Genomic DNA, 14,668 nt, shown 5'->3' on the forward strand with positions numbered 1-14,668 from the left:
GATATAGGTACGGTCCTGTCTATATAACAACAGGCAAGGTCCTACCTGTATAAGCGACGATCTACTTCTATCTGATATACACAAGGTCCTATATATATTATGTACTGACCGGTGAAGTAGAGTCCTACCTGTATAACAAAAAGACTGACAAAAAAAACCCCTCTGTATAACACAATGAGCAACAGCGATATATCTTTAAGACTGTTTTTATTGCTTCTTATTGTTTTATGAAGCGAGGACGGATATTATTTTTTTTTCTAACTGACGCCAACACGTTAAAAATCTGGCTAAGAAGTGTTCACAACAAGGATAATCTTTTGTTGACTGACTAGTGGCTATTTATAGCGTGGGAAACCTATGTGGCTTCATGAATGTACATAGCAAGAATTGTATTACGTCCTGTTGAGGTGATTTTCAAGGGCTTGGATGCTCAGTTTAATGGGATATGGGCGACCATTTTGATAGGATATGAGCGACTAGATGAGGACTTTTTACCGTCTAGCTCAGTTGTTGGGAGCGTTCGGTAGCGGAGCTAAAGGCGTGGAGTTAAAGCAGTGGTTCTTAACCTGGGTTTTATCGAACCCCATGGGTTCGGTGAGTCAGTCTCAGGGGTTCGGTGGAGATGAAGACACACACCCGACTCATAGGATTCTCGATCGGATTTTTTTCAGTGCGGACGATAGAACTATTAAGAAGGGTTCAAAGAATGTGAATATAAAACTGGCGGGGTTCGGTACTACCAAAAAGGTTCAGAACCACCGAGTCAAAGGTATGTGGGTGCCTCGCCCCCCCCCCCCCCCAAGAGGTACCTTAAAGAAATTCTGCAACCCCCCAAAATGAGTTCTACCACCAATTTACGTATTGATGCCATGGATATATATATATATATATATATATATATATATATATATATATATATATATATATATATATATATATATATATATATATATATATATATATATTTAAAAGGACAAAACAAACATAAAAATAACGTTTCAGCCGTAGGCATTTTATTTTACTGTTTTGAAAACAAGAATAGCCACACCATTTATAGAATGTTTATACACAAACGCCGACACAGATATCTCCCCCCCCCCCCCCACCCCATAAATACGGTGCACTATCTGCATACACTGGACGTATAAGTGCAAAGTCAACGCACTCTAGGAACGATATACGAAGTTGGGCGACGTAACCCAACAGGGGAGACGACATGATTACATCATAGCTCAAGCGGACATTGCACCTGTTGTTGGGGTATTGTGGACAGGTGAGAATTTTTTTTGGTAACGTTTGCAGATATTCATTTTATATGATCTAATTTGGTGATCTGATAGGTCGTTTGATTTAGTGATTATATTTGGTCAACTGATTTGATGATCGAATTTCGGTGATCGAATTTGGTGTTGTGATTTGTTGATCTGTTTTGGTTATCAAGTATGGCGCACTAATTTGTTGATCTGATTTTATTGATCTAATTTGGTGCTGAATGTATTGATCATATTTGGTGATCTTAAGTGATAATCAAATTTGGTGATCGAATTTTTAAAAAATCGAAGTGTACTTACTATTTACCAATATATTTTCATAGTCTATAGCTAATGACTTGCACATTTTATCGAAAAATTTTTCCAATTGAAAGAAAACAGAAAAATAAATAAATAAACACAATGAGTAACGACAAATTCATCTTCCGTCGTAGTCACCCATTAACGCTCTCCAAAACGTGAATAAAATTCAAGCCCTCTTCACCAATCACAACATCATTCTGGGGCAGTGGTTCTCAATGTGTTTACCACATACCCCAGTCAATTAAAAAAAAACAAAAAAACAATCCCATGTATCGTTGGTCTGGAACACGGGACCCCCCCCCCCCCTCCACCCCCACGTATCCCAAGACGCCCCACCAGCCAATCAAATGCCTGCTAAAACGTCTGACCGGACAGCGTGCGGTCAAATATTGATTAATCCCGGGTCATCATACCAGGGGAGGGAGTACCTAAGGACCGCGGTCACGGGGGTTTCGAGACTGAAGGTATTTCAACCATCTGCCCCCACCCCCCTGACTCTCCTCTCGCGGTGTCGGCCAACTCCGTCGTAGCTGCATGCAAACAAACAAGAGCACAAACAAACAAGCGGAAGGGGCGTGGCAGGGGCGTGCACTGATCGCCCCACTGCTCGATGGTTTGCACCAGAAAGCACCCCTTAAACCTCAACCCCTCCCCCCCTCTTTCTCTCTCTCCACACACACAGAAAATCTGACAGTTAAACTCGCTAATTCTAAAAATGATACGATAATCATACTGTCAATAAATAGTATAAAAAATAGACTATCGCCACTAAAAAAATAGACATACATTTATTTTTACAACAAAGAATCAAGTTGGCTTGTTTTGCAAAAAAAAAAAAAAAAAAAAAAAAAAAAAAAAAAAAAAAATTACCGCTTTGGCGCAATTATTTTTGTTCACATAGATCTATATCTTAGATACCCAGGAACGATTATTCCATAAACATAACACAACATGCTTTTATATTGGAATTGTTGCTAGAGGGGGATGATCCTTCCCAATGTGAATATTCAGGTAGTGATTACATCGCTAAGAAACTACACGTCAGAAAAATACGACGCAGTAAGGTGGGTCGCAGTTGAAGATTTTTTTTACGTCCAGATATTACGCAATAAAAACGAGTCGCAGTTTTCAGTTTTTACGTCAAGACTACACATTCCGCCGAAGATTCCAGAGTTTGTGTACTATGGGGAGTCCACAACTTCACGTGACGACAGCAACCGTTTGAGTCAACCAGCCCTGGATTTGAACCTGGCCGGGACCAACACTGCCTCCCGGTCAGTTCCACTTCCGGTGTAGCACCAGGATGAGCTCTGGTCACGACGTCATTCAGAGTTGGTCGAGAGAATAACGTTATGACGTCATGCAAACAACAAAAGGGGGAAACAATACCACGGCGTAGTAACACAGAGTTGTGGGGGAATGTGTTGTTAACAACACGACGATCGTGTTTATTGTTTGTGTGGGCACTCGGGGACAATATTGACTGTAGAGGGGGGGGGGACGACGACACCCCACGGGCTTAATTATATGTTGATTAAAACAACCAGACCGCAGTGGTCAGTTAATCCGAAAGCCGGCATCACTACCAACAACCTGCCCTGTTGTTTAGAAATCAAGTTTCTACAGGTGAACTCACGGCGTATTTTGTGCTTTGCGATGAGAAACGTTTAAAGACGGGCCAAATTGCTAGCATATATATTTTCAACGCGGCAATGGCGATTGTGTGAAAAGAAGTGTGGATTAATTTTGCGGTTCCAAGAAAGGTAATAGAAACGTTTCTAAAAATGTAGATTATTTAATTTTTCGGCATTAAAAAATTGTTGCATTAATTGTTTTAAAAAAAAAATCATTTGGAGATATAGGCTTATGCATCCTTCTATTTATGGCCTAAATGTATTTAAAAAGTAGTCTAGTAAAATTACCTTTTCGAACCAGACGGTCCATGGGGCAAGTGAAGTAGAGTTCACTTCGGCATATGAGGGGATTGAGTGTTAGGTATATTTGAGGGACTCGGGGATGTTCTTTTGAAATGAACCCCGGATTCAAACTCGAGACTTTCAGGTTAGCGCTCTGCCACTACAACACGCCGTCCCATTAAAAGTAGTATAGTGTAGGCAGCAATGCCTGGTTGAAAACATGTGAAGTTTCGCACGGTTTATTGAACTCAAATCTTTGATTTTCACAACCGACTATTTATAAAATGTTTCAAATAACCACAAGGCTTCACTCTGCTCCTTATTTCTAATTTTCTAATCGCAACTCACGTTTGTCTTTTGATATATATCCTTCTGCCCCGGTAATCCCCCCCCCCCCCCCACCCCCATGTCCGTAGAACACTGTCACGAAACTTGTCCATACAGACACCCCCCCCCCCCCCCCCCAACAACAGTAAAAAACACGCAGCTAGCGTTCAACGATAATAACAGGCACAAGCAATTTAAATAGAGCCCCCCCCCCACCCACCCACCCCACTCCCACCCTTGAATAGGGTGGTACATCTATTGTATGATGAGTGGTTAGGTAATTTTATAAAATAATAATCGGAACTTATTTTATGCACCTAATTGTTATGATTTTCACCTAATATTGAGTGGATTGACTTTTTCCAACAGTAAATGTTAGGACAGAAGTTTAGTCATCGTAGGAGAGGTAGTTACTGTTTGGATAACCGTCTTGGGCGATGGCGATTCTAAGTATTAAAACGAATTTGGTATTTCAGCTTGGGGTCGTCCAAAAAAGACGTGTAATGAGGAGGGGAGGTTCAGATCGTGTCACTTAGTGTGACGTCACACTTGCATTTTCTTAATGGCTAAAATTCTATTTCTAACAAGTACGGTTAGATATTGAACTTAAGCCACCAGTTCGCGTGTTTTAAAACTGTTTTTATAATAAATTGTAACAGAAATTAAGTAATTGATATATACTCTATGTTAAAAATGCTCAGTCAATATTTTAGAGAAAAAAAACACGTTAACAAAATAAAACTGCAATTTTGAGGGAGAAGGTTGATGGCTGATGTTTGAAGTCATTTTAGGGGTTCGGCTTTTTTTGTTGTGATAATGTGTGACGGAAGGGAGGGGGAGGGGATTAAAAACTTCAAAAAAAGCATGACGTCAATTAAAGATGACCCCATTTGCGGTATATCAGTAGTGCTCTGTATTAATACGAAAAATCCACCCCCCCCCCCCTTTTTTTTTCCAGGTAACATCACATTAAATACTAGTATTTTATTGTGGGCTAATCAGGGTTAATGAAGCAGTGTGTTAAGATGGGTATATGAGGGTTAATGGGTCATCATTTACATGTGGGTGGGATAAGGTTAATCAACAAAACTACTTGCTGAAGCATTTGAGAAATATGGTACACTTTTTGTTACTTCTAGAAAAGCTACATAGACAAAAGAAAAGTTGTATAAACAAACAAAAATATAAGCGTCAAGTTGTTGCGGAAGTATGGTTTCATTAACGTTTTGTTTGTTTTTGAAGAATCAGCAACATCATTTTTTTTTCCAAAATTAAAAAAAAAATTTAAACGTAACTTAAAATAATATTTCGCGATAATTTTAATAGCCACCCGATTAATTAATTAATTAATTAGTCTAAAAAAGGAAGAAGAACAAGGAGAAAAAAAAACAACAGCAATGTTTAATTTAGAACATTGTTAGTTAGGACAAAAGACATGTATTGGGATAGAGTGTGTTCATAAATGCATTTCGATTTGAAGTATCCTTTAACATAGGATACTATTTCAACCTTCGTGTGGCTGTGGCGAATCAATGAGCACCATTAAAAAACAAAAGATTTGATTTTTTTTCAACCGTTTCTTTATTGAGAGTGAAGAAAGAGAGGATGAATGAAATAAACTTACATCTTTCTGTCTTCAGACCATGGGGCCTAGACAACGTGGCTGTTTGAGAGCCGTTCTTCAAAACAGAAGAATGAATTGAATAGTAAAATTAAAGGCATACATTAAGAAAGTATGGAAACACGACGTGGTCATATGTCAGAAGAGTGAATGTTTATATTCAAGACATAAATCAGGAAAGTATGGCAACACGAAGTGGTCATATGTGAGAAAACTGTTCTCATTTAGTATATCAGCTTTTAAGAGTAGCTGAGTAGGTAACCACTGAGAGATACTTTTTAGAATTTAACCCAGGGGTACAACAAGGGAAGTAATCGATAATTTTGTTGTACTTACATGAATTGTCTTTCTTGCTTCAGCAGACAGCTACAGCTACCAGTTGCTGTGAAATAAATATTTTAAAAAAATACTCTTGCTAAAAACTTGTCCCATTTTTATCGATTATAAAGAACTATACATATTTATATAACGGAAATCCCCGATAAAGACACTTTAATGTTTTTTTGTTATGGTCCGGTTTATGGTTATTTTAAATTTTTTGGTGATTGATACAGAATAATTAATTATCACATTATCGGCTATTTATACTATAATAGTACGTACTTCTGAGTAGTCGACTTATCAAGATTAATTATAAATACACTTTCCTAACGCATATAAATAATTAAATATAAATTTAAAATTAACGAATGGATATGGGAAAAACATGAAAAAATGATTTATTTTTTTAAAAACTGGAAACCATAGAAATAAAACATTTATTTTTTTAAAAACTTGAAACCATAGAAATAAAACAAAGTATAATTATCACCACAATATCCAATTAGATCCAACACAATCCACAGGCAGAAGAAAAATATAAAACCGGGTGGGGTGTTTATCCACTGAATATGTTCAACAGCGACGGTATCGTCAGAGCCGAGCGGTCAAGACTGGTATGGCCGGACGACGCCCTCCCTTGGCTTTATAAACTACAGCAGCAAAGGGTAGATGACTGAATGAACCTCGCCGCTGAGCCCTCACAATCCTCACTGGCACAAGAGAACCAAAACATTGGGGGGGGGGGTTCTCTTACGCAACCGGGGAGGGGAGGGGGGTGCCAATACAATCGTATTGAAACATCGCAAGTTTGAGCTATTTCTGAACGTTGGAGATTAACCCATTGCGTCCTAAAGAGTGCACGTTTTAAATTTTTTTTTTAAAAGTTAATTCTACAATGGCGTCACACGGTACAGCCGTCTCAAACTCAACGTTTGGCCCGGGCTAAATTTAGCCGCGGCGCAAGCAAAAATCTAAATCGGGCACAGCGACCCATTCTTTTCGGGAGATTCGCATGTCCCCGCTGTGTCGACACCGCTTGCTAAAAATAGACCGCACCCAAGCCACCGCTAGCACCACGCGACCCTCCGCCATGACGGTGTCCAGTCTGGTAAAGGCCCGTATTGGTCAAACACGCGGGATATTCTTGACCCCAGCGCCGCTGCGCAAACTCAGCGCGATGGATGACCCGTACGGCGTACAAGTTTGGAGTACGTGATGAAGGGAAGGGACGAGGTGTGTTTGGGGCAGGGGGGGGGGGGGGGGGTTCAATTCTAAAAATACAATTCGGATCGCCAGAAATAAATCCAGGATCTATTTTTGGATTCTATAAATAATTTTTTTACAAACGAGATCTTTCTTCTCGTAAAGAAGGCTCACGACAACACGATCATAGAGTTTTTTGCTGCAGTTGATTTGAAGATCAGTGTCACCAAACATTACGATGTCATTAAGTTTCACGATTTGTGCCAGGGATGTTGAGGTCAGCTTCCGTGGTGACCTGATTTTTTTTTGTCGAAAACTTAAGCCTGGCTGTTTAGCTTAACTGATTATTTGGAGTAGGGGTGTTTATCCACTGAATATGTTCAATCGTAAAGATCCGTGAACATACAATTTAAATGTTCAAAGAGTGACGTAGTAAATCGAAGAATTACAATACATAGGATCTCACAGAGTGAAAGATCAGTCAACCGAACACAGATACATTACACATTATGATCTCATGAGTGAAGATCAGTGAAATGAAGAAAGATACCAAACAAATTATCCAAGTGTGAAGATCAGTGAACCGTATATAGTTACCACACAGATTATCCAAGTGTGAAGATCAGTCAATCAAATGTACGATCTCAAGAGTGAAGAACAGTGAACCGTATACAGTTACCACACAAATTATCCAAGTGTGAAGATCAGTCAGCCGAACACAGATACAATATACACGTACAAGCAACCACGCCGTAAAATGTACGAAGCAGGAGCAGCAAGCTATAGAGCACAAGAGTCACCTAGATAAAGTTTCTTAAGAGTCGCTAACTTTAGAGGTCAAAGGGTAGCAAGCATAACACCAATAACGAATGACTTTCCAAACAATATGCTTAAAACAGCACCACACATAACAACAACCCACACGTTGTCAAACCTTGAACACGAGATAGTGATTCCAGATAGAGTTTTAGGCAAAGAAAAGTTTATTACAGGTACTCATTACTTTCGAAAAACGTATGTAAGACTAAGTTGCTTTGGGGTTAGGGTTAGATATATTTTTTGGGAGTTAGAGTCAGGTTTCTTCAGCATGCAAGCGGGGGGGGGGGGGGGGTAAAATCAACAGGAGGGGGTATTGACTCGGGGGGGGGGGGGGGGGGGGTAATGTTCTAGACTTCCCTCATGATATCAATCAGCTTGCTGAACCTCTATCATCTCAACAACAAAATTCAATTCTGACCCACCCGCTACCCCATACAAACCATAAGATACAAGTCACAACGATACGGTACCTGGGAATAGCATCTTTCATCTTTTTTTTTTAATATAATAAAAACTGCTTGCTATTTCTTCAATTAGAAAGAATTGCTAAGTTTTATTTAGCGTTTAAACTTTCTGATGAAGAAGAAATGTGTAAAAGAAGATAGGGTTGGATAGTGGACACACTGTGCAGACCGCCAACTAGTATCGCCAGACAAGCATTGAGGTGGAACCCTCGAGGAAAGCGCAAAAAGAGGTTGACCAAGAAACACCTGGAGACGAGACCTTGAGGCTGGAACCACAAAGATGGGCTTCACCTGGAGTCAAATTGAGAAAATGGCACAGGATAGAGGACTGTGGAGATCTATGGTTGGCGGCCCATACACCAGCAAGGGGGGGGGGGGGGGAGGAGGGCAGGGATGATGAGTGACGGACAGTGATGATGATGATTTAGAGTAAAAAAAAAGAAAACACATTTAACTAAATAGAAGAAATGCAGCTCAACAAATAAAATTAAGAACAAAGCAGACACGTTATACCACATTACTTTTTTTTTTTACAATTACGCACAGCAACACAATATAAAACAAGGATACCCCCCGACATCTTGAGGTTTTAATATATGTGTGCGACCATTTAACAAGCAGAAAAAAGTTGGTCAGTATCAAAGAAAACATGTTCACAATACTGCTCTCTAAAACATACAAAAGATATATTGTAATGTTGTAGCGACTATCCAGTAATCGTGTGCATTGTCTTTATTACGTCTTTGTTACGACTTTGTTATGGCTTTGTAACAGCCCTAATGGAAACAGAAACACGCCTTGACCTTAAACCTAACCATAAATCTGTTGCACAGAACAGCTAAAGCCAACAGTACTTTAAGCCAAACCTGTTTCTCCCCGAAAAAAAAATGTGCAGAGTGATTTAATGAAGTTCGTGTTATGTTCGTCACTTACACGGATTTAAGAGTGGGGGGGGGGGGGGCTGACCGGGTTACAAAGGGCCTCGGACTTTAAGGGTCCCAAATGTTGTACTTCAGCTTTAACAAGATGGGTCTGTAAATGTTACATTACAAAACTGTAACAGAAATGTTACGTTACAACTGTGACAGAAATGGCACATTACAACTGTAACAAAAATGCTACTTTAAAAGTGTTACAACATAAAAGTAATATTTTCCCGTTCGTGCCAAAGACACATGGGGCAGATGAGGTAGAGCTCATCTGTTTCAAAGCCCTCGGCATACATTGGGGTAGTGTGGTCAGCACTATGCCCAGTCGCCTTATTTTCCCCAACGCTAATCAGGTACCCATAAGAACTGGGTGGACTCACGGACGTTCTACAGACAAACTCGGTATCCGAACTCGAGATCATCGGGCTAGCAGCAGTAAGCTTTTCCCATCCGACCACGGTAACATAAGCCCCTGATAAAACTTCAAATTAATAAGCCCCTGACTTATATCATTATAACCCCATGACTGTAGTGAGGGAAAAACATGTGGGGAAGAAAACATATTATTCACGTGTTGTCTTAAGGAGAAAAAAAAAACTGCGTCAGCACTGTTCGCATGGAGGCTGGCACATTAGCACAAGGCCAAACTTAATCGAGGATGGCTTAGGTTCGCCATGGTTCAGCGAGTCAGTAGGCAAATTTGCTCAAGGTATATATATATATATATATATATATATATATATATATATATATATATATATATATATATATATATATATATATATATATATATATATATATATATATATATATATATATATATACGAGTTCCTCCAGAAAAGTGATGATGTATTGGACATACCCACGGGTAAGACAGGAATCACCTGGGCAAGAGGATACACAGAGACGGGTCAAGAGACTACACAGAGACGGGTCAAGAGACTACACAGAGACGGGTCAAGAGACTACACAGAGACGAGTCAAGAGACTACACAGAGACGGGTCAAGAGACTACACAGAGACGGGTCAAGAGACTACACAGAGACGGGTCAAGAGACTACACAGAGACGGGTCAAGAGACTACACAGAGACGGGTCAAGAGACTACACAGAGACGGGTCAAGAGACTACACAGAGACGGGTCAAGAGACTACACAGAGACGGGTCAAGAACAGCCAGGAGACCTGATTGCGAGACTGATGGAATACTGCCGGGCAGTGGCGTAGCGAGGTCTGGTGTCACCCGGTGCGGCAATTAATGGTGTCGCCCCCCAGAGGCGTCGTGACCCTTCCCGGGGACAAATTTTCGATTTGCAGCCCAACCCCTCTCAAACTTTCGATTTGTACCTCTTAAAACACTATTTAACACTCGAATTAATCATGTAATTAAGTGAAATTATAATTTTCTCTCTATATTGTGCTATTTTTTGCCTTGGTGTCACCCGATGCGGTCCGCACCCCCCCACCCCCTCGTCACGCCTCTGCTGCCGGACAGTGTTTCTTCCGGGGGGGGGGAGGGCACTTGATATTGGGGGGGGGGGGGCATTCAACATTTGGGGGGGGGGGGGGCGAACACTAGTAAAAGTGTATGTTTACTATACAAATTCCATCTCGTTCGGAGGGGGGGGGGGAAAGAGATGCCTGGAAAAAAACTCTGCTGCCGGGGACAGCTGGAGAAACTAGCCTAGAATAAATTTCTTACAGGCATCTATTCAGGGTGTGTGCTGACATCTCCCCCCCCCCGAGAAAAATATGTTTAAAAGAAAACTGCCCATAAGCAGAGGCGTAGCAAGGCGGGGGGTGCGGACCGCACCGGGTGACACCATTTAGGGGTGACACCAAGGCAAAAAGTAGCAAAATTTATAGAGAAAATCTTGAGGGGGGGTTGCAAATCGAAAGCTTGAAAGGGGTGGGGGGTGCAAATCGAAAATTTGAAAGTTTGTCCCCGGGAAGGGTCGATACGCCTCTGGGGGGTGACACCATTAAGTGCCGCACCGGGTGACACCCGACCTCGCTACGCCACTGCCCAGAAGGGAGTTGCCAACAAAGTTCTCGTTGCTAGCTTATGTCCTAGCGTAAACCAAGGGAAACAACCACTACATTTGAACAAAAGCTACGCAATATGTATGTTAAAATAATGCACATAATTACATAGACTTTCAGTCCAGTATGGCCTATGCTAACTTAAATACTTTTATCAAAGTGGTTTGACTTAAAGTAAAAATGCCTAATTTCAAAATATAAATCGTCATAGGGTAGCTCATATTACAATTCGAAAACCCATTTCGTCCTGACAATGATCTTACATTAAATCTATTTTTTTTTTCCTTTAATGATCATTACATTGTCTCTAGCACTCCAATTGTTTATATTCCATTTAAAAAAAAAATAAAAAACATATTTAAAAAAGTAAGAAAAAAAAACATTTTTGTATATCTTTTTTTCTAATTATCTTCATTTGAATTGTTGATCTTTTTTTTTTAGTAATGTTCACCATTATGTTCATGTAATGATAATTTCTGTTAATGTTTGAACTATGTTAAAGACTAAGCACACACACATTTGTATATGCTGATGTAATTATTTCTATTTGAAAATAAAGGTATTAAATAAAAAAAAAAAGTAAAAAAAAAAAAAAAAAAAAATATATATATATATATATATATATATATATATATATATATATATATATCTGTTTTTAATGCAATTTTACTCTCTTCACTTAAATACTAAACCATTTTTGATCAATGTCTTTGAAACTATAAACACACAAAATTAATAATTATTATTTGTATTTTTTAATGTTTGAAATAAAATAAATAAACCGGTAGTGATCTCCCCTAAACTTTCTCGAATATTCTTATATAAAACAACAGGGGATGGTAACTGGGGATATAGTTATGATTTTTAATCCATTTTAAATACTTAAACTTTTAAAAATAGAATAGAATCTCATAAAAAAAACATTGCGCACCAAGCAAACGCCGAATAAAAACGCGTATAATAGTGCGCAATATTATTAGTACTTTAAAAATTTACATTAGTTTTTTGAGAAATCGGAAGTAGCGTAAATTACTACTTCCAGTCAACGGAAATTACTCAAAATTTAACAGAAGGTAGAGAATTAGATCTTTTACTTACATGTGAAATTTCATTTATCTATCTGAAATAGTACTCAAGTTATAGGCTTTTAAAAAATTCAAAGTAGGAAAAGTACCACTTCCGGTTATCGGAAATCGCTCAAAAGTTGATACGGATCTACGATTTTGATAAAATACTTATATATGAAATTTCATCAACCTAGCTGTAACGGTACTCAAGTTATCGTGTTTACACACGGACAGACACACACACAGACACACACACAGACATACGGACAAGATTGCAAAATTATGTTTTTCCGTATCAGTGAGGTGTAAAACGTCGAGATTTGTAAAAATCTCGATTTTTTTTTTTTGCACGATTACAATACTTTCTCTATACTACGTATATACGAGAAAGTAAAAAGGAAAGGTAGCAGCAGAGGCGTAGCGACCCTTCCTGGCGCCCGGGGACAAACTTTTGATTTGCACCCCTCCCCCTCCCCTCAGACTTTAGATTTGCACCTTCCCCTTAAACTTAAACTTGCACCCCCCTTCAAGCTTTCAATTTATTTTTCCCACCCATTTTGGCGCCCCTTAAGGTTGGCGCCCAGGGACATATGTGGATGGAGCTGCTTGAGGTTGTGTGTCATTTTACTCTACTTATCATCCATGCTGCTTAGAATATTTATAAGATTATCCTCTTTCTACCTCCTTTTTAGCTCTAGCTATAAGCTAATACTCAAGGGCGTAGCGAGGGGGGGCGGGGGGTGCGGACCGCACCGGGTGACACCATTTAGGGGGGGGGGGGGTGACACCAAGGCAAAAAATAGCAAAATAAATAGAGAAAAACATGAGGGGGGGGTGCAAATTGAAAGTCTGAGGGGGGGTGCACATCGAAAACTTGAAGGGGGGGATGCAAATCAAAAGTTTGAGGGGGGGTGCAAATCGAAAACTTGAAAGGGTCGCTACGCCTCTGGGGGGTGACACCATTAAGTGCCGCACCGGGTGACACCCGACCTCGCTACGCTGCTAATACTCCCTCAACCCACCCCACCGAAAAAGAAAATTGCTCGATTACTTTTTTTAAAACATTATTTTTTCTTCTCTCCACAGCATATTGAATCACCCTTTTAATTACACATTTACATTTTCAGGTTAAAAATAAAATTGAAATTAGAAAAAAAAATCTGCTTTTATCCCACAATTAATTATACTCTAGTTATAAACTAAGACACCCTCAACCCACCCCCACAGAGAAAAAAAATAGTCCTTTTTTATTTCCCCATTTAATTACACATTTACATTTTCAGTTCTTAAATAAAATTAAAACTATACGTTTTGTATTATATATAAGTAAACCATTTAAAATTAATGAAAGTACATGTCAGACGGAAGTATTGCTTATGTAAATCTGTATCAGTCCTCACAAGCCGAGGATGAAAACTGTAATACTAAAGCGAACATGGCAACGCAAGCTGACGGTGTAAATTACATGCCTGGGGCTAAAATAATAATAATAATAATTAATAAATAAAACCATGGGCAAACCTTGACAAAACACCAGTTAAAAAGAAAACAAGACAACAGCCCACCAGATATAACAGAAGGCAAGAAAAAAAAAGACAAAAATGAATGTGGTCATCCTTAAAAGACGTCACGTTTTTTTTACGCTTTTTACCTCCCCACTCTTTTCCCAGACTCCCCCCCCCCCCCACTAAGATGGCGTCATATTTTAACCTACAACCCCCCCCCCCCCCTATTAAAACTGCAGATGATTTTTTTTTAAAACACCAATTTCTCTTTCTTCTAAAAACAAAAAAAAAAACTAGCCGGACATCATGGTTAAATACACAAGGACGACACATACTACAAATGTGAAGCTAGCTACCAATTCTACTAACATTACAATGATCGATTTGAACATGCAAATAAAAACCACCCTCATGAAAGGTTTTGCTTGCAGATGGATCTATTTAACACTGGATTCAGAAAATTCTCTGTGAAAATAAAAACCTAAAGTTCTTGACAGTGGAACAGACCGAGTACAAAGTAACACCCACTTCAAATCACTGTCCATCAGAGAAACACAAAGCTGCTCTAACCCAACAGAAGCAAACATGTATTGTCTTGTAATGTCATTAAAACAAAGACCCTATCTATAAATTAGATGTAACAAAACATTTAGCCGCTTGTTTAGGAGAGGAAATTGCCTTGTAATTTGTTTTTGGTTGGAAAAAGGCATGGAAGCGAATCCAGAAAAGAAAAGCAGGCTGGAATCATAATCAACGCCTTCTACTTAATTTTGTAGAGGAAATCCTGTCCAACTTTTTCACTAAGAACAAAGAAGAAATTTGTATTATATGGGGTGAGGCGGTGTTTTGATACTTTGTTCAATTGTGTTTTATGTTTTTTA

At 39.2% G+C, this 14,668-nt stretch overlaps 1 protein-coding gene across 1 annotated transcript in view; it reads right to left on the minus strand.

The window, feature by feature from the left end:
* The window catches only part of LOC131929564 (uncharacterized), a 50,538-nt gene that overhangs the window by 34,723 nt on the left and 1,147 nt on the right, over nt 1-14,668 (minus strand). Inside the window, exon 2 of the mRNA XM_059285832.1 lies at nt 5,775-5,820. The gene's annotated coding sequence lies outside the window, so the exon portion shown is untranslated. The remainder of the gene's footprint in view (nt 1-5,774; nt 5,821-14,668) is intronic.

This window comes from Physella acuta, unplaced genomic scaffold, assembly GCF_028476545.2.
Source record: "Physella acuta isolate Inbredline_101_S28 unplaced genomic scaffold, ASM2847654v3 ptg001650l, whole genome shotgun sequence".
NCBI lineage: Eukaryota > Metazoa > Mollusca > Gastropoda > Physidae > Physella > Physella acuta.